Source organism: Caretta caretta, chromosome 5, assembly GCF_965140235.1.
Source record: "Caretta caretta isolate rCarCar2 chromosome 5, rCarCar1.hap1, whole genome shotgun sequence".
Lineage (NCBI taxonomy): Eukaryota > Metazoa > Chordata > Testudines > Cheloniidae > Caretta > Caretta caretta.
In genome coordinates, this window is record NC_134210.1 from 78,134,714 (window position 1) to 78,160,230 (window position 25,517).

A 25,517-nucleotide genomic window follows, 5' to 3' on the forward strand; every position below is an offset into this window, starting at 1 on the left:
TTCAGGCTTTGTTCCTCAGGAGTTTCCAGGTGTGTTGTTGTAGGGAAAGTAAGGCCCCCTCATGATGTCATTTCCCCCCCTTTTATATGATTGCCGGAAAACTCTTTTGCTGTGACCTGGGACAAACAGTTCCCAGTGTAGTGCTACCTCTGAGAGGTTTCTGCTGTACACAGTTCCTGGGGTAATCCTTGTGCACTGTGTGCTCAATAAGCCATTAACATTCATTGGCCTCTTTACTGTTGTACCCGAAAGGCTGCTTGTGGGTGTTCTCAACCTCACAACATGTTTCACTAACACAGACATAGCCAAACTCCATAATTTCACATACGATGATGGCACCTGCAACCCAATGAGATATTAATGTCTAGCAGATCAAGAATGATACCTCACAAGGCCTACTTTGTACAAAACATATCCTAATTACATGACAGTGGTGAATATTGGGGTGCCAGAAAGTCACACCCACAACACTTTTATATTAGATTTTATTCTAAGATTAAAGATCTGAGGTTTAAAAAAACTATATTGGAAATGGAAAGAAAGGGAGGTCATCAAATAAGAATGAATTAGGCTAGCAGGGAAAAGGATACTAGGCAAGCACGAGTACATCCTGACAAAAGAATTCAAGAGAACAATACAAGTATTTTAAAAAATATATATCAAGGGGACAATGTAACAGACAAAGAGTTAGTCCATTAATAAATATATTTATTTTTACTTCTTTAAAATGCATCCCTCCAAAGCCGTGGTTTCTTATACAGAATTTATTTATAGCAATCTATAACTATACAATCAGATTAATGTCCAAGACTAAAAGCTCTCCCAAACCCACACCAAAATTTAAACTATCTGCCGTCCATTCAACTCTTCACTAGGCACCCAATCCTCACCCACCAAAAACCGGGCACAATAGATAAATGTTGACATAGTACCTGGACATGAACGCTTTTGTACTCAGTGGAACTTGCTGGTGAAACAAGTTTCAGAGTAATGTCCTGTAATGCTAATGCCCTGTAATGCCCTACCTCCAACCCCATCCTAAATAAACCAAAGAGCCCTCACCCACCTCACTTGATTGCAAATGCTAAAGCCTCACACAAGGAAAGTGGAGGGGGACAAAATTAATGATAACTCAACAGTAGCTGAGACTCTGGAACCCTTTTTTTCAATCTTCCTTCAAACTCAAAGAACATAAAAGAGGCAAGAACAATAACTCCGGAGAAGCAGCAGATGAGGATTAGGAATGCTTGGAAAATATAAATGTAAGCAAATTAGTGCTGAAAAAGAAAGGGTCATTTACCTGAGCCAGTTGCCAGAACACGAGAGTCTTGATCTCAGTATCATAGTTTCAGGCTCCCTGTTGGGTAAGGGGAGGTTGACTCTAGATTCTAGAAGAACTTTCAATTATTATGCAGGAAAATGTGTCCTCATGGGGATTGGTCCTGCTTTGAGCAGGGAGTTGGACTAGATGACCTCCTGAGGGGTCCCTTCCAACCCTGAGATTCTGTGATTCTATGTCAGACTAAATTATTCCTACAATTGTCCTTTCTGGCACTAGAATCTGTGAAAATCCAGTTTGGATGACAGGCGGCCTATGACATTAAAAGAACAACTAACAAACAACTTTACTCCACCTCTGACAATTATTTTCAAAAAACCATGAAAGACTTCTTTGGTACAAAAGAACTGGAGAACACTGCAGTATGCACTTGCAGCAAATGGAGGAAGAGTGATGCGGGCAATTGCCAACTAACGCTAACAAAACAATGGAAAATTCTTTGAGAGAGAAAAAAGCAATTAGAAGATTAAAACTGCTGCTATATCATTTAAATGAACATATGTAGCATCTAATCCTTTTTTATTCTCACAAAACTATTTGCCTCAACAATTTATTTATTTATCTCCATCTCACAGTTTGATTAAATATACAGAGTATAGTATTTAGTATTCTTTTGATCAATTAATTAAAGGGGTAATTTTGCACAGATCTCTTTGCAAGGTTAATTCTTTTCTTATTTTTTATTCCTATTTTTATATGCTAAAGTGTTGAGGTATTTTAATTTCAGCACGTACAATAGTGTGAAATACATGTCATGCCAAAAGAAAGTAAAATAAGAGACTGCAAAATGTGAGTAAAACTAAACTGGGCAATTATTATGAAGGAAAAAGAGGATGAAAAGTGGAAAGAAGAAAAGGAAGAAAATCTGGACGCTAGGAGAGAAAGAATGTTGCAATTCAATAAGCTACATTTTTTTCCCATTTCCGCATATTAGTTCCACAGGGAGCAGATATTCAAGAGCATGTGGTTCAGCAGCGGCAACGATGATAAGCAATCCCATAACAAAGCACAGAAGTGATAGTGTTTCGTATCAGTGTGTAGTGCACTCAACTGACATTGCAACAGAGCTAATCCTGCAAAATGTTGAGCATACTGAACCCACACTAAAGTCAATCAAATTCAAGGATGCTCAGCAACACTTCTCTGGAAATGCTCAACTTGCAGAATCAGATTCTAGGGGCCCGATCCTGTACACACAGTACTCTGTTGCACCACTCCCATTAATTTCAGTGGATGAAGACTGTGTCTGTACAGGGCTTAGTACAATGGGATTCTAAACTGGCTGGGATCATGAGGTGCTGCACAATACAAACAGTAATAATCATGGGTGGAGGATCTAGCCCTAAGAGAAAAAGATGCTGTACGTGCATCTTAATTTATATCAAAGATGAACTATGCAATGTAGTTGTAACTGTGTCAGTCCCAGGATATTTGAGAGACAAGATGGGTGAGGTAATATCTTTTATTGGCCCAACTTCTGTTGGTGAGAGAGACAAGCTTTCAAGCCACACAGAGCACACCACTTTCAAAAGATGGGCCTAGGAGCTTAAATTCATAACTCTACCAGACACCTAAAATAATGGATTGAATAGGGACACTGGATTTATGGCTTATTACCACAGTCTGTGACACACTAACCCCCTCTTTTTGTCCTATGACTGCAGAGGTTTTAACTGGCCACTCTACCTTGAAGGGTCCCTTAGAATATCTGCTAACTATTATGCTAAACAATCTGTTCCACCTTGCCTTTAGCTGTGATGCTTGGAGTACCTTTCCCAGACCTGAAGAAGAGCTCCATGTGCCTTGAAAGCTTGTCTCTCTCACCAACAGAAGTTGGTGCAATAAAAGACATAATCTCACCCACCTTACCTCCCAAACAGGAACCATGACATTGATGGGATATAGTTGTCAAGCACCTTGTTTTCTGCAGGAACCTTCCAATTCAGAAGCACTGCTTGGAATGCCTTGCAGGTTTAATTTAATTACTATAGTGCTGACCTTTTTATACTATTAACAAATAATCTTTTGTCCCTCTAGACTAGTCTGTTTATTACATTTTTCTGCCCACATCTTAAAGCACATTGATTTCCAATTACCAGTTTATAAAACTGTCAAGTAATCTTTATCAAATGACTTTTTCCCCCCCAAGCAGTTTAAAAAGTATACAGGTCAACAGAGGTAACTACAGTATTAATTAAAAGTTACAGGGGGAAAGGAAGGATCCAAGAAAAGCAAAATCATTGTTAATGACTTCACTCAACATAAAAACAAGGTCACTAGAATGCCCTGTGCATTCATCTTATTTGTCTTTTAGCTGTCTAAAGATATTTCTTAAAATATGATGAATCCACAAACACACATATTTTCTTAATCTTTAAAATGGACCAAACATATAAGTAAGTTTGTAAGATGATATTGAAATAAGTGTTTATAGTCTGGGAACAGTAAGGTCTCTTCAGCCCAATATATGTTTCCATGGTTACTGATCCTATGTATAAAATGTCAGTTTTTTCCAACTACTTTCATGGTACAAGACCATCTTGAAGAGGAAAGATAGTCTTGAGCTTAAGGCACCAGATAGGAATTGTTTATCCTAATAAAGAAAAGATTAAGGGGTTACTTCATCACAGACTAATTGACTATATGGGGAACCAAAGTTTGATAATGGACTCTTTGGTCTAGCAGAGAAAGCAATAACAAAATCAGAATTTGAGATCCCTAGCCATTGTGTTTCTCGGTAGAGACCTGCATCTGTCTCCCTTCTGCCTGGGGTATTTCCAGGCTGCACAGTTCCCTGCCTTCACTGTGGTAATCCCAGCAAAAGCGATCTGCCTAAACAGACCTGTCTGTTGTTTCTTCAGACAGAGACGGATAACAGGTTTACTTGCTGGAAGTTAGAAGGTACTACATAGCCTACTTTATTCTTAAGGTAAAAAGCACTACGAAGAAAACAATAACAGAACCTACACACATACTATATAGCTTACCAGAGATCACTCCTATCAGGGATAACTCCTTCAAACTCCCATCCTAGGGAAGTCCTTGTGGTCACCAGTTCAACAGAGCTTCAGCTGAGAACAAAACCACTCATAACAGGTTTAATCTACCCTTTAAAAAATTTGGGGGTCTTGGATCTAGATTTCCAGAAGCAGGTGATTAGCAGACAATGGGCTTTAGCTTCAAAAGGGAGGATTTGCAGTGAGTCATTTGCATTCCCCACACACTTTCTAGGAAATTCAAAGGTATTATTCCAAAAAGCCCTTTGAGGTTCCTAATACCTTCCTGAGATTGCATTAATCTTATTTTCCTGCTAAAGAATTCCATACAATCTCACAATAGTACATAAACATTAGCATTTTAATACAAGAGGCATTCCAATTATAATTCAATTCAATTCCAATTATAATCCAATAAAACTAATTCAATTATAAGGTTTAACTTAATTTAATAAAATTCATTCAGGATATTGTCAGTCAGTCACAATCATGTCAGTTGGAAAGTCCTGTAAGAGAAGGATGCTTAGCTGTAAGAATTATTTTGAGATCATTTCAGAGTAACAGCCGTGTTAGTCTGTATTCGCAAAAAGAAAAGGAGTATCCGATGAAGTGAGCTGTAGCTCATGAAAGCTTATGCTCAGATAAATTGGTTAGTCTCTAAGGTGCCACAAGTACTCCTTTTCTTTTTGAGATCATTAAGACTATTGGACATTTATTAGCTTGAATCTCTCTTTACTTAGTACAAGGGAATCTGTCTTGAGAAGTTATATATTATTTAAACATCTTTGTCCAAAATAAATGTTTAGTATTGTGGTCTGAAGATGTGGTTGTGCAAACAAAGTATGGATAAAACTCCATTAGAATTGGAGCCGCATTAGGTCCACTAGTTAAATGCTACTAATAAAATTACACCGTTAATGCCTGATCTGATTACCATTGAAGTCAAGGGAGATTTTACATTGCATCAAGACCAATGGCGGTAAGCTTCTGGGGACAGGAATCATGTCTTCTTATATGTTTGTACTGCACCTAGAATAATGAGGCCCTATTTGTCATTGACTCACATATTTAAAACAATGCCTATGAACTCTCACATTACATGTGATTTAGTTGGGGATGGTCCTGCTTTGAGCAGGGGATTGGACTAAATGACCTCCTGAGGTATCTTCCAACCCTATTCTTCTATGATTCTATGTTCATCAATATTTTGCACACATAGTCTATAATCCATGCCACAACATGGAGCTAGGGCACTGTGCTGTTGGAAATCCCATATTTTAGATAAGACAGTAGTTCTTCAGGTGACCAATATTGGTATAAAAGATTATGTGGCACTTATTGTAGGCGCAAAGTAATTATTCATCCTGAGTTCTGGACAAACTGCAATCCTAACAATGTGATCCTGCCTAAGTTCCCCTTGATTTTTTTGTTGAACATGGTATTCTTCATTTTTGGTCCTAATTTATGTGTGTGTGTGTGTGTGTACGTGTGTTAGTGTGCAGTGCTACACAGTTGCTGCATTTAAGTGGAGTATGGCTCCACTCCTACAAGCTGTTCTGCACAGGCAGACCCCTTTCACCTGCATGGCGCATGAGTGAAGTCAACTGAGCTCTGCAGTTGGCACATGAATCTATCTGCATGCAGCAATTTGCCAGATTGGGCCTATGTGTGTCAAGCTTGTTGAGCTGATCAAACAAAAGGCTTGTGTAAATTTAAGTCATTGTTTTTTTTGTAATTTCAGGTGCTTGCATTTCATTAAAGCTTTTCATGGATAAATATCCCAAGTGAGGCATGCCCAAATATGTCCAGATGGAGGCATTCCCCTTCTGATGGGTGATGTGCCCTGACTTTCAGGCAGACAGAAGTAAAGAAATATGGTTTAAATCCCTTTAAATACCGATACAACTAAGGGCTTAAAAGGAGTATGATTGGGAAGCAGATTTTGATATGTTCAGAGGGATGGCATAACAGAAGTGCAAGGCACTGTTGTCATGTAGCTTTAGTGCCCTTTGTGTTAATGTACTGTATACTTATGTACTGACCAGATTTCTCTTGTCCTCTCCCCTTCCTAACTGAATCCTTACATGTGTTTGAGTGGTAGATTAATAGTTATCCCAACAAGCAGCTCCTCCCAACATGTACATTACAACTGAAACAGCAGAAACCAGTATACTAATGAAGCTGATTTAATTCAAGCTTTAGTCTTATCAAACAGGGAGTATCTGTTAATTGTGTATGGTCACTTGATCCTTATCCAGAAAGCCAGAGAAAGCCCTCTACTTTAGAAAAACAATTACATTTTTGTGAAAATAATTTATAGTGAACACTTTAAAACAGTGTTTCCTAAACTTGGGATGCTGCTTGTTCAGGGAAAGCCCCTGGCTGTACGTCTCTCGGCCCGCGCCACTTCCCGCAGCCCCCATTGGCCTGGAGCGGGAACCGCGGCCAGTGGGAGCCGCAATGGGCCGAACCTGTGCACACGGCAGGTAAACAAACCGGCCCGGCCCACCAGGGGCTTTCCCTGAACAAGCGGTGTCCCAAGTTTGGGAAACACTGCTTTAGAAGTTATCTATCTGATATTGCATAAATTTTAGAGACATTAAGTGAAAATATTTAATATGAATAAATATTTAAAGGATGGCATTACCTTCAAGAGCGCATTTAAAATATATATAATTGTTCTTACATATGTTGCTAACATCATCTTTGAAAACAAATTTCCTGTTGAACTTTCTAACTGAACTTGCACCACAATACAAAGGACACAGTGCATTGGTATTCTTGTAACTGTAGCTTTTCCTTAATTCTGAATCCTTCACCATGTGCACCTTCCCAAATGAAATTAGCTGTAAATGTGTTACTACATGTTTAGCATCAGACTGTGCAGTGACATTGACAGCAGGATATGCTGCTAGCACCAGGTTGTTTACATGAGACTTCTGCATTTTTCTATTGTTCATATCTGACATCAGTGTTGCTGAGGAACTGAACTCTGCTTGTTAATGAACCAGTCCTGCCAAACATTATAAAAAATAGTCTTTATATACAAACTGACTACAATAGAACAAAGTGGATGAGGTAATATCTTTTTATTAGACCAACTTCTGTTTTATATCCAATAAAAAATATTACCTTGTCTCTCTAATATCCGGGGACCAACATGCCTACAACAACACTTCATACTACAATAGGACAACTCACATGAGCAAGGGTTGCAGGACCAGGATATATGTGAATCAAATAATTATGTTTGTGCATAATTTGTTGTGTTGTTCTGTGAACAACAAAGAAAGGACCTGCTATTTTGAGAAATCAAGCCCTATTCGATTAAAATCGTTTAAATGGTTTTTCTGTTACCTTTGGCTCATTTAGCTTGAAAATAATGACTGTTTTCTACATTGACAATCTGAATGTCATTTACCATGACACTGGATGAATGATTTCAGATACCAACGATATTTAATTTGAGCAAAATTACACAGGAGAAAACTAGTGGCGTCATCCTTTTTTCCAGTGATTGTTTAGCATTATTATTCTGTGGTACACTGGTTCTGTTTAAGTTCTACAGTCAGTACAAAGGTGCTCATGAAGAATTACGGGAAAACAGAGGGCACAAATACAAAACAAGGCCCAGGAATTCTACAGCATACAGTGGTTTCTAGATATGTCACGGTCAAGGGTTCTCACACATTTGCACATTGAGGACCAGATCTTAACAGATTGTCTTGTAGACTTCTCATCTCCTATTTACAATTGCATGGACTATCTTGTCTCCTATTCAAAATTGCATAACATCTCTGTGTTAATTACAGCAGTTACACACATGGAAAACAAGAACATATTTTTAATTGGGATTAGACTGCTGAAAATAAAGAGGAAAGCTAGTATATTGTGACTAGCCAGCTCTCCATGGACCAACAGCAGCAAGCGTGCTGTGTTCGTCAGAATATTAATTAATATTATACATTGATGCTCTGCTAATTATTCATGAAAAAGTTATGTATTCCATTTGCTAAATAAAGACTTCTCTTTGTAACTAGGATTAGCTGAATGCTAGAAAACACTGCTATGATTTTCACTGCCAGTTAAATATTGTTATGATGTGCCAGTTCAGTTACTAAATGGATTCACTTCTGACATTGTCATTTCCTTTTATCTTCTCTTTCCAAGAACAATGAGATCAAACTGAATTTTATGTTCACATACTTGAATAATTTTAAAATAACTTTGAGTGAGTGCTTACACCAGAGAGTTAAAAATAATCACCCAGTCAGGGAACATAATCACATTTCTTATGGACCAATACAAATAAGCACCACAGCTTAAACAGTAAGGCACAACATACATGCAATTTGTGAAAACTTTCATCAAATATCCTAAATGTATTTGTTATTAGAGATTAATAGCAATATGTTCACAGATATTGTGCGAACAGAGAGAGAGAGAGAGAGCGGTTAAAACCCTCAAATAAGTTATTAGTTATGAATTATTCACTAGTTCTCTTTATAACCTAAGGAAGAGTGAAAAAACTCAGATAGAAAGTCATTGAAACTATGTTGCCATACCATACATACGATGAGAACACTAACAAAAAAGAGGGAGGGATTCTTTCTTCCACTACAGCCCCTATATGCCATTGATCAGTGTACAGTGGCCATAAAAGCCCCGCAGCTAGCTGGAGAAGAATTCTCCCATCATTAGCACTGAGTAGGGCCACCAGACATACATACCTGAGATGGGCAGCTGTAATTTAGAACAGCTCCCAAAAGTTACACTGGGGGACATTTTAGTCCTTGGAGCAGCCCTGTGTGGGGATGGTTCAAAGATGTGGTAAAGCTGGATGTCAGTTCTGTATTGTGTTTCCAAAAGGTTCAGCCTAGTATCTCATGATGAAAGATTTAGCGTCCTCTGGGTAACCAGCAACATGCTAACTCTATTGGAAGCAAGTAAACATTCACTCAAAATATTTATTGTGTTGTTCCATAATATCTGGTCATATAATTTTTATCGCTGCTCAGTAATATACCTCTTCATAGCATCATGAACTTGGGGATTTATCTCATCCTAGAGCATGAAATGTGCTCAGAAAGCACTAAAACAATAAAAGTATGAATAATTTTTGGCAGGTTTTCAGTTAATTTTGACATGGAAACCACATGCCTGTCACGGAAACCATGAAATGAGTTATGGAAATACAAATTGGTTAGTCTAACATTATGTGTACATTACTTGGAATAAAGCCCCATCATCATCCATTAAAATCAGATTAATGCCTGCACCTCTGAGATTCCCATTTCCCAGCCATTAGAAGTTCCACCCATAACTTTTATGGTAATCACAGCTACATATCATACTGTATGTTCGAGAAGCTTTTGTAAAATAGGTGCATACTCTGTTGTAGCTAGCTCTGACAGTCAAGACTTAATGTTGCCAATGGAGTTATGATGGAATGGCTCTGACCTTTTACTGACCTTTTGCACTGGTCTTAGACACGGTCTATGAGTCTGGTCTGATCCATAAACAATTTCTTATTCATTTTAAGCAATATTTTAATAATATATAGACAGCTTCTCCGTTGTTTTTCTTTTTATAGCTCAAGGTTTCACCATCTCCTTTTTGTCAGTCACAGAGCTGTTCTACTTCCTTTCCTCCCCAAAGTCTTCTTTTAAGGCCTACTCTCTCTGTTTCTCTTATTTAAGGAGTCAAGTAACAATCAACTCTCCCTAGGTTCTTATAATGGCACCCGTCACCCTAGCATTTGAGCACTTCCTTATATGGCTAACTCAACCTATCAGACTGCTGGAGACCTACCACTTAGGGCAACAGCAGGGTTTCTGACAGTTAGGGGACTAGTAGGTCTAAGGCCATTCAATGGCAGCCAACAAGCATGCCCCATTAAAGACATGTGTAATGTGCAAGTATGCTGCAGTACCTGGAGTTGCAGGAGGAGTAGTGGCAGCAAGAGTTGAGTTCTAAATGGGCTGGAGCTACTCTAGGCCTCCTGGGCTTTCCTTCATGTGGCTAACAGGCAACAGTACACAGGATCAAGCAGGGTTTTACAGACCTCTGAGAGGCCTATTTCAGAAAAGTCTCTCTGGAAGCAGTTTATGGGGGGGCTTCCTTGTCAGCACCTGTACATTACAGAGATGCTACCCACTTGAAGAACTCATGAAACATATCAGGACCAACAGCTCTACTCTCTCTGCTTCTCCAAAGCAGGAAAGTGTTTCTAACCAATTTGGGAAGTTAGATGTCAGAAAGAAGGCAGAAATGAACGGATGCTTTCTGCATATGAGCAAGGAGGGGAGGGAATGTCAGCAAAAGGGAACACATGGCAGTTCTCACACAGGTCAGATAGGAGTCAGCAGAGTGCCTGCTGATCCTGCATCCAAAAAAACACCAAAACCAACAACAACAAAAAACAGGCTTCAAACTGTGCAGTGTTATAAGGAGACCACTAACCCATCTCTGCCCAACTTGATTAACAAACTTTAACCACTTTGAGATCAAATCTCCAGAATCAGCTAAAGAGGCAATTACCACATTAAAGAATACATTCAAAGGCTTGACAAGAATGCTCAGAGAAGCAGAAATGTCACTGATTGCTGAGCCAGTACATATCTCTCAAGATTATTTGGACTTGAGAAGATCTGCTGTTTTCTAAATTTCAGGGGGAGGAGGGAAGGAATAGAGGTGGTTGTTTTAGTTTTCTTCATTTGTTACACTTTTCTGAGAGAATATGTCTTACTTAAAAGGAAATTAATTGGTGCAGAAGATTCACTCTGTACAAACCCAGAAAATGCTGCCATATTTTAAATGTAACCATTTGCAGATTATCGCTACAAAAGGTTTTTTTTTCTCTCCTCCTGGTAATACCTCACCTTAACTGATCACGCTCGTTATAGTGTGTATGATAACACCCATTGTTTCATGTTCTCTGTGTGTATATTTCTGCTTATTTTCCACTTCATACAGCCGATGAAGTGGGTTTTAGCCCATGAAAGCTTATGCTCAAATAAATTTGTTCGTCTCTAAGGTGCCACAAGTACTCCTGTTCTTTTTGCGGATACAGACTAACACGGCTGCTACTCTGAAACCTGCAATACCATAGTGATTCTAAAATGTGCCTAGAACAGCATCTTCTAGACATATGTATAGATTCACAAGTGTTTATGCGCTGTATTTTCTTTTGTGTGCTTTCTTATGGCATGCTCTATGTATCCTATAGACTTTATTATTATTATTATTTTATTTTGTGATTCCAATTAAAACAAAGCCACCCTGCAATGAATATGTATTAACTTTTAGATACATTTAGATAACTTGTGTATATAGCATGAGGGTAATGGCAAAAGAATGAGAAGTATCCCCATAAGTATGGTTTGCTTAGTCTAGAGCTGGGTGAATATTGCTGAACAGCGCTGATGACCATTTGTTCTAGTTCTGAACAACGGACATTTTATTTACTATTTGACAGAAAGTGCAAATGAGTTTTTATTAACAAATGTTTGTCCTTAAGGAAAAACCTGATAGTGAACAAAGCACTGAAAGTTTGTCCACAAGGCTGACTTATGTTGCCTAAAATGAACGATGATGAAACAGTCATTGTTCAACACAGTACGAGTATTTATTTTAAACAGAATTAGTTATATTAAATGTATCATTAAATAAGTGATGGCTTTAAGAGGAATGAGCTGACTCCTCATAATGCCAACACCAGATGCAATTTATTAATGTCAGTACAATATTATTTTTAAATTTTTTAAAAGGGTTGTTCAATTGTTTTAACCTCTTCTTTCCATTTTAATCATGGGTGAAATTGAATTTCTCCTCAAGGCAAAAAATCCATAAAAAGGGGTGATTTGTGGGTGGAGAGAAGGGAGTACATAAATAGTCAAAAACCACTGTGAGGGACTAGAGAACAATTTTTGGTTTTGAAAAATAACATACTGCCATATTAAAAAAAAGATATTCTTTGCATATAATAATATGTTAAAACATTACTCAACACATTTTCAAAAAGATTCTTGTCTATTGTTCATTCAATCCTATTCAGATATATTCCATTTTTTGCCATCTATGCATATACTACAAGGAGTCCGATGGCACCTTAAAGACTAACAGAATTATTTGGGCATAAGCTTTCGTAGGTAAAAAACCCTGCATCTGAAGAAGTGGTTTTTTTACCCACGAAATCTTATGCCCAAATAAGGTACCACCAGACTCCTTGTTGTTTTTGTGGATACAGACTAACACGGCTACCCTCTGATACTTATGCATATACTGGAAATCTGAACTGAAGTTAGCAGATATGCTCATTAATTAAGGGAGGAAACAGTCTAATTTTCAGACATTACCTTTCCTTGGATGTTACCTGCAAAGAAAATAACACCCTCAACACAGTGATTGATTAAAGTAAGTGTTACAGGGATGAGGCAGTCTGGATTAATCAACTGGCTGGAATCTTCTGGTGGCTATGGTCTAGGACAAGCTATATTTGTTGGCCTCAGTCTGGGGAGAACATGGCTCAGTCACAGCACTTTTGTAAGTTCATGTTAAACCTCTTATGCAGGTCAGATTACTGAGGGGAGACTGCTGGGTAAAGAAAATGGACAGTGGAAGCATGTGTCTCAGAGAACCAGGCAGAGGAAAAGATGGGCTAGTGAAGGAGAAATAGAGCTCAAGAACGGGTTTGCAGAGTTGGAAAATGAAGAAGGGGCACAGCAGGTGGTCACTGAAGGTGGAAGCGCAAGGAAGAAGAGAAGAGCAGCTAGTCCTATAGGAAAAGGGGAAGAGTCAATGGAGACAACACCAAATATGAGCCCCAGAAGGATACAGGAGGGTTGAAGAGGATTACAAGGGAGAATAGGAATGGAAAGGACTTGCAGCCAGAGGAAACAAGGGATACACGAGAGAATCACACCATCACCAGGAAAAGGCAGGTCTACGTGACTGGGGACTCCTTACTGAGAAGAATGGACAAGCCTGTAACCAGAGCTGATCCAGAAAATAGAAGGGTGTGCTGTCTACCAGGTGCTAAGATACAGGATGTGGACCTGAGGTTGAAGAGGATCCTAAAGGGAGCGGGAAAGAATCCACTGATCGCCCTTCATGTGGGAACAAATGATACAGCTAGATTCTCGCTGGAACGTATCAAGGGAGACTATGCCAGGCTGGGGAAGACGCTTAAGGAAATGGAGGCTCAGGTGATCTTCAGTGGAATTCTGCCTGTTCCTAGAGAAGGGTAACAAAGGTGTGACAAGATTATGACTATCAGCAGATGGCTCAGGCAGTGGTGCTATAAGGAGGGCTTTGGGATGTATGGCCACTGGGAGGCATTCATGGACAGAGGACTGTTCTCTCGGGATGGACTTCATCTGAGTAGGGAAGGAAATAGACTTCTAAGATGGAGGCTGGCACAACTGATTAAGAGAGCTTTAAACTAGGAATTTGGGGGAGATGGTTGGGAGATGTCCAAGTAATCTCCACGCCGGATTTTAACATTGAGAGGGAAGAAAACAAAGTAAGAAAGGATACAGCCGTGGGTAGGAGAATGGACATAAGGAGGAAGGGCAGTGTGGATACCAGTCTAATAGGTCATACTGGCAGTAGAAAGTCTGTGCCTAATCGGGTAAAGAATGTGAGAGAGGCCAAACAGCAAAAATTAAGATGTTTGTACACCAATGCAAGGAGCCTAGGTAACAAAATGGAGGAACTAGAGCTACTGGTGCAGGAAGTGAAACCAGATATTATAGGGATAACAGAAACATGGTGGAATAGTAGTCATGACTGGACTACAGGTATTGAAGGATGTGTGCTGTTTAGGAAAGACAGAAATAAAGGTAAAGGTGGTGGAGTAGCACTGTATATCAATGATGAGGTAGATTGTAAAGAAATAAGAAGCAATGGAATGGATAAGACAGAGTCCGTCTGGACAAAAATCACATTGGGGAAGAAAACTACTAGAGCCTCCCCTGTGATAGTGCTTGGGGTATGCTACAGATTACCGGGATCTAATCTGGATATGGATAGAGCCCTTTTTAATGTTTTTAATGAAGTAAATAGTAATGGAATCTGCGTGAATATGGGAGACTTTAACTTCCCAGATATAGACTGGAGGACAAGTGCTAGTAATAATAATAGGGCTCAGATTTTCCTGGATGCGATAGCTGATGGATTCCTTCACCAAGTAGTTGTTGAACCGACAAGAGGGGATACCATTTTAGATTTCGTTTTGGTGAGTAGTGAGGACCTCATAGAAGAAATGGTTGTAGGGGACAACCTTGGTTCAAGTGATCATGAGCTAATTCAGTTCAAACTGAATGGAAGGATAAACAAAAATAAATCTGCGACTAGGGTTTTTGATTTCAAAAAGGCTGACTTTCAAAAATTAAGGAAATTAGTTAGGGAAGTGGATTGGATTGAAGAATTTATGGATCTAAAGGCAGAGGAGGCCTGGGATTACTTCCCAGTCAAAGCTGCAGAAGCTATCGGAAGCCTGCATCCCAAGAAAGGGGAGAAAATTCATAGGCAGGAGTTGTAGACCAAGCATCTCAGAGAAGTGATTAAGAAAAAGCAGAAAGCATACAGGGAGTGGAAGATGGGAGGGATCAGCAAGGAAAGCTACCTTATTGACTTCAGAACATGTAGGGAATAAAGTGAGAAAGGCTAAAAGTCAAGTAGAATTGGACCTTGCAAAGGGAATTAAAACCATATAAATAAGAAGAAAACAAAGAAAGAAGAAGTGGGACTGCTAAACACTGAGGATGGAGTAGAGGTTAAGGATAATCTTGGCATGGCCCAATATCTAAACAAATACTTTGCCTCAGTCTTTAATGAGGCTAATGAAGATCTTAGGGATAATGGTAGCATGACAAATGGGAATGAGGATATGGAGGTAGATATAACCATATCCAAGGTAGAAGCGAAACTCGAACAGCTTAATGGGACTAAATTGGGGGGCCCAGATAGTCTTCATCCAAGAATATTAAAGGAATTGGCACATGAAATTGCAAGCCCATTAGCTAGAATTTTTAATGAATCTGTAAACTCAGGGGTTGTACCGTATGGCTGGAGAATTGCTAACATAGTTCCTATTTTTAAGAAAGGGAAAAAAAGTGATCCGTGTAACTACAGGCCTATTAGTTTGACATCTGCAGTATGCAAGGTCTTGGAAAAAAATTTGAAGGAGAAAGTAGTTAAGGACATTGAGGTCAATGGTAAATGGGACAAAATACAACGTGGTTTTAAAAAAGGTAGATCATGCCAAACCAACCTGATCTCCTTCTTTGAGAAAGTAACAGATTTTTCAGACAAAGGAAACGCAGTGGATCTAATTTACCTAGATTTCTGTAAGCCGTTTGATACGGTTCCACAAGGGGAATTATTAGTTAAATTGGAAAAATATGAAAATTGAAAGGTGAATAAGGAATTGGTTAAAGGGGAGACTACAGCGGGTCATACTGAAACGTGAACTGTCAGGCTGGAGGGAGGTTACCAGTGGAGTTCCTCAGGGATTGGTTTTGGGACCAATTTTATTTAATCTTTTTTATTACTGACCTCGGCACAAAAAGTGGGAGTGTGCTAATAAAGTTTGTGGGTGACACGATGCTGGGAGGTATTGCCAATTCAGAGAAGGACAGGGATACCCTACAGGAGGATCTGGATGACCTTGTAAACTGGAGTAATAGTAATAGGATGAAATTTAATAGTGAGAAGTGTAAGGTCATGCATTTAGAGATTAATAACAAGAATTTTAGTTATAAGCTCGGGATGCATCAATTAGAAGTAACGGAGGAGGAGAAGGACCTTGGCTGACCACAGGATGACTATGAGCCACCAATGTGATATGGCTGTGAAAAAAGCTCATGCGGTCTTGGGATGCATCAGGCGAGGTATTTCCAGTAGAGATAAGGAGGTGTTAGTACTGTTATACAAGGCACTGGTGAGACCTCATCTGGAATACTGTGGGCAGTTGTGGTCTCCCATGTTTAAGAAGGATGAATTCAAACTGGAACAGGTACAGAGAAGGGCTACTAGGATGATCCAAGGAATGGAAAACCTGTTTTATGAAAGGAGACTCAAGGAGCTTGGCTTGTGTAGCCTAACCAAAAGAAGGCTGAGGGGAGATATGATTGCTCTCTATAAATATATCAGAGGGATAAATACCAGGGAGGGAGAGGAATTATTTAAGCTCAGTACCAATGTGGACACAAGAACAAATGGATATAAACTGGCCATCACGAAGTTTAGACTTGAAATTAGACAAAGGTTTCTAACTATCTGAGGAGTGAAGTTCTGGAACAGCCTTCCAAGGGAAGCAGTGAGGGCAAAAGACCTATCTGGCTTCAAGATTAAACTCAATACATCTATGGAGGAGATGATATGATGGGATAACATGATTTTGTCAATTAATTGATCTTTAACTATTCATGGTAAATAGGCCCAATGGCCTGTGATGGGATGTTAGATGGGGTGGGATCTGAGTTACTACAGAGAATTCTTTCCTGGGTATCTGGCTGGTGAATCTTGCCCACATGCTCAGGGTTCAGCCGATCGCCATATTTGGGGTCAGGAAGGAATTTTCCTACAGGGCAGATTGGAAGAGGCCCTGGGGGTTTTTCACCTTCCTCTGCAGTGTGGGGCATGGGTCATTTGTTGGAGGATTCTCTGCACCTTGAAGTCTTTAAACCATGATTTGAGGTCTTCAATAGCTCAGACATAGTTGAAAGGTTTATTGCAGGAGTGGGTGGGTGAGATTTGGTGGCCTGCATTGTGCAGGAGGTCAGACTAGATGATCATAATGGCCCCTTCTGACCTTAATGTCTGTGAGTCTGTGAGTCTAAGTGTGGGAAGCTGTATCTTTTCAAGTGATTTCTTTGTATCTTATATTAGAGTGATTAGGTGTGTACAAAATATACAAAAAGAATAAATTTTTATTGAATGTTCTTAGCATCAATACCCCAGATTCCCTCTCAGAGTCAGTTTTGTATGGACTGTAATGGTAATGTTATATTTGTAATGTGGCTTGAGTCAATACTATAACTCTCAATGTACTGGAATACCCTTCTGCTGTTGACCAACTTTATTGGTGTGTGTCAGTTGTCAGCTCTGAAAGCTTGGTACAGCGAAAGGGGGGTGGTGGAGGAAAACAGAAAATTGTCCTGCCTGTCATAAATGTTGATGATCTAAGAATTGAGTTGCAACTCTGAGGAGAAAATGTCACTTAACTCATCATTGCTACAGAAATAAAATCCCATGAAGGAAATTCTACAAATGGTAGTCTTCCTTTTTATTAATTTTAATAATTGAAATCTTATTGCAAATGCTTAAATGTATTTTTTGGGGAAGCCTGAGTGCAGGCATTATGGAGAAGTTGTGGTCAGCATAGTATACTCTCAATTAACAAGTCATGCAGGATATTTAATCCAAATAGTACGTAATAAATCATTATTTTGTCCAGTTGATTTTATATCTCTGCCATTAACATAGAGGAATTCAGAGTGCCTGGTATTTTGTTTGAAACATATGGGAAGTTCTTCCTCCATAATATATATCAGTTAGGATACAAGCTTATACTTAATCTTTAGGCAGATTTTGTATAATTTTATCTAATACAAATAATACTTTAGGCCTATGCTATTTACATTATTAATAGAAGCTAGACTGGCCCAAAATTTTATATACCCTGTGAGGTAGATAAACAGAACTAGATTGTACTTCTGCAGGGAGAGGCGATTTCTTTCCATGTCACCTGCTCCAAATCAGAGAGTGCTGCCCCAGAGTTGCAACCCTCCCCTCCACCCTCTGCCAGGGCTGCATGTAATTTGGAATTTTGTGGGCTGAAAAAAAGAGTTGGAGGTGTAGACCAGAGCCACGCTGCACTCCAAAACATGATTTCCTGCTGAGGCCATGGAGATCCCAGTTAGAGCTGGCCAAAACTCTGAGTTTCTCATTTGCAGGAAATTTTAACATTTGAAATCCTGACTCATGCTTTTTTCTGAATCTAAATATGTTCTCTGGTACCCCAGCAACTGCTGACTGAAATTGTTATGGTTCTTGCTTCCCCCCCTGCTCAGGAGTCAGTCAGCCCTGAGTGCCAGCTGACCTGGAAGCCCGGAAGCCCTGAGGTCCCTGGTTGGGTGCTGTAAATATGGTGGTTTAGGCTCCCAGCTGTGCAGTAGAGAGCGTGGAAATCTCAGGGCATCCAGAATCTCCTGCTAAAGATTTGGGTGCTGAGCCCCCAGTTACAGCTGGGGTACCAGGGCTTTTAGGCTCCTGGCTCCACAGCAGTGAGCCCAGAAAGCCCAGCATGGTCAGGCCTCCTCAGAACTGAGAACCCTGGAAGCCTGGGGTCCCCAGCAGCCCATCAGGAAACCAGGCAGGGTTCCATCTAAATCCTTGCCTGTGATTCAACAAAAGTTACTCAGACATGAGAGTTCATTAAACATGTTGGTTTGATGAATCAGCATTTTCCAGTTAAACTGTTTTGTTGGGAAATGGCTACCCAGCTGTTATCCCAGCAGACCCCATTTCAAGTAAAAGCTGCTCCAAAAAGCATTAACATTCACTGAGTCCCTACATGTCTGCTGCTGTACAATCAGGAGGGGACTTGCTAATTACAAAATAGTTTCTGAAGGAGAATGGGATAAAAAATATGCATGGAAGCCTCAGCCCTGTGAGTAAAGTGCTCACTGGCTTAAACCCCTAAGATCTGTAGCACTGGTAGGCCATGATTCTTGCCACCACACCTATCTCCAAAATTTCCCACCTTAAAGGACTATTGCTTGGAAAGGCCAAACAGTGGACTTTGTATGTCCTTCTGGCCCTCCAGTGAACATTCCTATGTGGACTGGGACAATCTAGACTAAGAAGTTATGTTATCATAGGAGTGACCTTTCCCAGTGTTATGTTTTATTGTTAATTAGGAATCCCTTTCTGCCAGAACCTTTGCACCATGTTTTAAAATGAAATGTGTTGCTAATGATAGTTGCTTTATTTTTTAAACAGGTATGCCAAAAGGGGTTTAGTAAGCGATAACTGACTGATAAGATTTAGAAGGACACAGATAAGATCTTAATATTCCTGCTATTTTCAGAGGTGGTGAAATCACTGGGAGTTGCACATGCTCAGCCTTCTTGAAAATCAAATATATTTTATTCAAAGTACTTAAATACGGCTTTGAGCCAAACATCAGACATACAGATTTGAAAACTGTGGCCCACTTATTTGCCTGTGATGATAGATGGCTGCTGAGGTACAGTATGCAGGTAGGGTAAGTGAGCCTGGGTATAGGACACTATAGGAAAGCTACAGCTCTTGAAGAAAGAAATGTATTTCAAGCTTTAGTATAAGCTCCAGCAAGAACTGCAGGGGTAGTCCTAGGGATTGGTGAAATGTGTTGATTAAAGTAATAAAAAAAGCAGTGAAACTTAGCTTTTCTCTTAAAGCTAATTTGAGCATTCACACACACTTTTCATTAACCTTCTCAGAGATGCTGGACAGACTAGCCTAGAAAGTGAAGTTGTTTATCCATTGAACAGGAACAGTAAAGGCTTTATCAGTACTACTTTCTCACCATGAACCCACCAATTTGCTTCAATAGCCAGCTTCTAGCTGTGAGCAGGTAATTCAGTTTCCAGAGGCAAGCAAGCATTGAACTCTCCAGTGAGACTGCCAATAATTACCGTAATTTAGAGCAGTTCAGGTGGATGGGTCTGTGATATGGACACATCCACATTGAACTGGACTGTGAGCACCAACTCTTTTAATAAAGGTCACCAGGCATCAGATAGATGGTGAGGAAGTTTGTCTTTAACTCAGTAAGCCAGGTTTGAACCAATGATCCAGCAATGAAAGTCTCAGTCTACCAGAATGCCTGAGATATTCAGTCTTCCAACTTAAACCTTTGCAAAGCTTCAATCAATTTTGGATAAGTATCTCCTGTGACAAAGTTCCTCCTCTACCTTGATGGGTCTTGCGCTTATTGGCGGATTTGCTCGCCTTGGAGCTTCACGGTAGCCCTCAGTTTGGCTGTTTTTGTCAACCCACAGTCCAGGTCAACTCCTCCTGTGTCTGATCAGAAGTTGGGAGGATTTGGGGGGAACCCGGGCCTGCACTCTACTCCGGGTTCCAGCCCAGGGCCCTGTGGTATGCAGCTGTCTAGAGTGCCTCCTGGAACAGCTGTGCGACAGCTACAACTCCCTGGGCTACTTCCCCATGGCCTCCTCCCAACACCTTCTTTATCCTCACCATAGGACCTTCCTCTTGGTGTCTGATAATGCTTGTACTCCTCAGTCCTCCAACAGTCCGCGTTCTCACTCTCAGCTCCTAGCGCCTCTTGCTCCCAGCTCCTTACACGCACACCACAAACTGAAGTGAGCTCCTTTTTAAACCCAGGTGCCCTGATTAGCCTGCCTTAATTGATTCTAGCAGCTTCTTGGTTCGCTGCAGGTGTTCTAATCAGCCTGTCTGTCTTAATGGTCTCCAGAAGGTTCCTGATTGTTCTGGAACCTTCCCTGTTACCTTACCCAGGGAAAAGGGACCTGCTTAGCCTGGGGCTAATATATCTGCCTTCTATAACTCTCCTGTAGCCATCTGGCCTGACCCTATCACACTCCATATTATTAATGCTCTTTAATAACACAAAATTTCTCTATCTTGACTTTCACTTTAGTAATACCCTGTTAGTTCTTACCTTTCCTCCTCCAGTTCCCAAGTGGCTGATAGCATTTTTGGTTATCCAACTTCCACACAGTTATTGGCCCTTGCTTTTCAGCTCCGGGGGGGATCTCATCCTGGTACTGCAGGCTTATAGCAAGCTCAGCACAAAGTTCCCAGAAAGTCTCCTTCCTCATCTTGAAATTCTGAAGCTAAAATCAGTTCATTGATTTCTCTAGTGTAGCCAAGGTCTCGCTGTGAGAACAGCATCAGGGGCCTGACTGTGTATCACAACAAGGGAAAAGTCATGCCCCACAGTATTCTTGTCAGCAAGTTAAAGAAGTATGGGCTGGATGGATGCACTACAAGGTGGGTAGAAAGTTGGCTGGATTGTAGTGCTCATCGGGTAGTGATCAATGGCTCCATGTCTAGTTGGCAGCCGGTATCTAGTGGAGTGCCCCAAGGGTCGGTCCTGGGGCCGGTTTTGTTCAATATCTTCATTAATGATCTGGAGGATGGTGTGGATTGCACCCTCAGCAAGTTTGCAGATGACACTAAATTGGGAGGAGTGGTAGATACCCTGGAGGGTAGGGATAGGACACAGAGGCACCTAGACAAATTGGAGGATTGGGCCAAAAGAAATCTGATGAGGTTCAACAAGGACAAGTGCAGAGTCCTGCACTTAGGACGGAAGAATCCCATGCACCGCTACAGACTAGGGACCGAATGGCTAGGCAGCAGTTCTGCAGAGAAGGACCTAGGGGTGACAGTGGACGAGAAGCTGGATATGAGTCGACAGTGTGCCCTTGTAGCCAAGAAGGCCAATAGCATTTTGGGATGTATAAGTTCCCCTCTATTCGACATTGGTGAGGCCTCATCTGGAGTACTGTGTCCAGTTTTGGGCCCCACGCTACAAGAAGGATGTGGAAAAATTGGAGAGAGTCCAGCAAAGGGCAACAAAAATGATTAGGGGACTGGAACACATGAGTTATGAGGAGAGGCTGAGGGAACTGGGATTGTTTAGTCTACGGAAGAGAAGAATGAGGGGGGATTTGATAGCTACTTTTAACTACCTGAAAGGTGGATCCAAAGAGGATGGATCTAGACTATTCTCAGTGATAGCAGATGACAGGACAAGGAGTAATCGTCTCAAGTTGCAGTGGGGGAGGTTTAGGTTGGAATAAGGAAAAAAAAATTTCACTAGGAGGGTGGTGAAACACTGGAATGCGTTACCTAGGGCGGTGGTGGAATGCCCTTCCTTAGAAGTTTTTAAGGTCAGGCTTGACAAAGCCCTGGCTGGGATGATTTAGTTGGGATTGGTCCTGCTCTGGGCAGGGGGTTGGACTAGATGGCCTCCAGAGGTCCCTTCCAACTCTGTTATTCTATGATTCTATTCTATGAAAAGAGGAGACTTGGGACCTGCTCTCTAGAAGAGCTGAGCACTTGCAGCGCCCACTAATTTTAATGCAGGCTTTGGATACATAGAAGTGCATTGCATTATGACTTGACCTCCTGTTTTTAGAAAGTGAGGGTCAGCATCTAGCTATCAAATCTCTTGATGTAGTTCTGCCAGTTTATTGTTCCTCACTAGTATGATGGAAGCACATAGTGTCAGATTTGATTTCAGTTATACCATTGTCAATTAGATCAGAAACTGGCCCACTATGCGCATAAGTAAGTAGCTTTCTAAAATACCTGAGTTAAAGTGTTAATTTTATATTTGTTGACCAGTAATAGGATATTTGTTGTTTTCTTTCCAGCCATATAAAGATATTTTAAAAGAAAAATCATTGTAGGTTTCTTTTGTTAATACTACATTCAACAAGATGGAAACTATACTTGTGCACCACTCTCAGAATACCAGAGAGCCTCTTTGTCTACTGTGTTATGAAATATAGCATTTCATCCTATTAATGGGGAAAAATCTTAAATGTGGAGTTTCATTTGGTGGTATTTCTCCACAAATGGAAACATGGCTAGATCTCAGAGAGGAGGACAGCCACCTGCTTTAATTGTTACAATTCCATCTCTAGTTTGTTCATACATTCCAGCTATCACCACCATCTGTATCTGTACCTGACAGATGTGTTTTATACTCCTATCAAAAACACAAAACATTTTGAAGAATCCGGCTAATTCTGGACACTAGACTGCATGATTGCCTGGAGAGTCAGCGGACATTTCCTGGAGAGATGTCTGTTCATAAACAAAACAAAACTCAAATGTCTTTCCTCAGCCTCAGAAATCAAGTTGTTCTACTTCATATTATCATCAGCAAAAGTTAATAATATGATTTGTCCAGAGTATATGTTTTCTTGAGCATGTTTATCCCCCTTTTTCCTATTTTCCAATTCTTTTAAGCCTCATTAGAAAGAAACACAAACTGTGAGATTGATGCTGCCTGAGTTCACATTATAACCTGTGATGAAATAAAATACAAAACTTAAAATAAAGAACCTCACACCACAGAAACATAAAATCAGTGACCAAACAAAGAAAACAAAATACAACAACTCTGCAAAAAAATTTAACTAAATGCTATTCTAACTCTGTGGAATCATTTTTCTTAGGGGTTTGTCATTCCTATAGTAATTGAATTCAAGTATTGCAATATATTTGTTTTAGATAGGTCGCATAAATAATTTAGTTCAGGTTGACACTGTAGAAAAGAACAGACAGAAAACCTTTGACAGACAAATACAGCTGGCAGATCTTCAGGTGAAATTACCTGTCTCTCACTCACAAAAGAAAGTAATATACTGCACATTGACATTGCAGAATGTTGGGTGATATAATCAGACATATTAAGAGACTTTTCTTTCATATTGATAAAGGAATTAATACATCTCGCCAGCTACAAACTGAATCCTCCCAAGCAGCTGTTGCTGATGGAGAAGTAGACACCAGGGCAAATTAGTCTTTTGAATAGTTTAATTATCTATTAAAAACAATCTGAAAAGTTTAGTTCGCCCTTTAATCCAGATTTTAGTCAAATTCAGACGTTCTTAAACTCTGATCTGCGTTGAGCTGGCTGGTTGGATTACAGCACACGCAACATAGACACATGCTTAGAGCCCAATTTGGGTGGGGGCAGCAGCCCAACCTCTGGCTGGTCTGATTCAGACACTGTGCAGGAGCTGGCCCAACAGCAGCAGTGAAGAGCAGCAGCACTAGCTGCCTCCCGCCTCACTCAGGTATGGTGTCTTGGCCCCTTCATCATGTCAGGGGTGGGCCAAATTTGAGTGAGTGGCATTGCGACCTGAGGCACAGAGGTCACAGGGCTGCTCATATTTGGACCCATTGCCCCTCTGTGACCCAAATCTAATCACTGAAGAAACAAAGGTCCTGAGGGTATGTCTACACTACAGTGTAAGAGTGGGCTCAGACACAGGTTTGAGCCCAACCTCACCTTCCATCTACACACAAATCTGTCTGACTTGGGCCAGTAAGCCATCTTTCCTGGGACGTAGGTCTGAGGCTGAGTCTCACTGGGATTTGGGACCATAATGCATCATTTTGCAGTGTGAAGGAGTTTAGGCCCAAGTCCCCCACACTTGTGTCCTAAGATCCTGCCACAAGCCCATGGATCAGCATTCCTTGTCCTTTCTATCCCAAGACTAGCCAATCAGCTCCAAGGAAATGGAAGAAACCCCCTCAAGTACAGCTTCTCAGCATTTAACCTTTCCATTTTTTTCTGACCGCTGAACTATAGAGTGAACTTTCTGTGTTAGCTGTGGGCACCTACAAGACAACGTCTTTTGCAAAGTGCACTGCTACTGTGCACACAGGCCCATAGTCATATTTTGCTCCATCTCTTATGCGAGGCGAGCAAGCCGTTCAATTTCAGTAAGAGAATCAGAAGTTACCACGTGTACCAGGAAATAGAGGACAAGCTGGGCCTCTAAAGAGCTGCAAGTGGGCAGCTATAGGCGATGGACTGAGACGGGCTGTGCCAGGGGGAGGAAAGGCCCACACGAGAGTGGACCTAGCTCCTGTGGCAAAGAAACAAACTTCCGTGCAATAGCCTGGGTGTTGCAATGCATGCTTTGGAGCTGGGCAGACGCTGGGCTCAGCAACCAGCCCCCAGTGATTCACAATAGCCTGAGCATCCAGGATAGTGACCTTCTGCCCCTGAATCTAACAGAGTACCAGAGGGGAGCCAGCTGCTGCCAGATAAGGCTAGTGAAGTGACTCTAGTGCTCACGCCAGTCCCCAAGGAGGCTTTGCCAGTGGAACAGCTGCAACATGTCCAGGTCCATGGTCAGAGGGGGTGTTTGACTCTCCCTGGAAGAGCTGCACACCACAGAACTAACAACAGAAACAGAAGAGGCAGAACTAGCCCTGGAGCCTGGTAAGTTTCGGACCACGTTTGTTGTTATTAATATAGGAATGGGAGAGATGTCTGGTTCATGACCCAGTGCATATTTTATAACAAGCTGCCTTTATCCACAGATGGCAGCATGCACACCAGTGCCTTGGCATCATCCCCTCCTTCCACCACCATGAGGAATTCAGAACGGAGA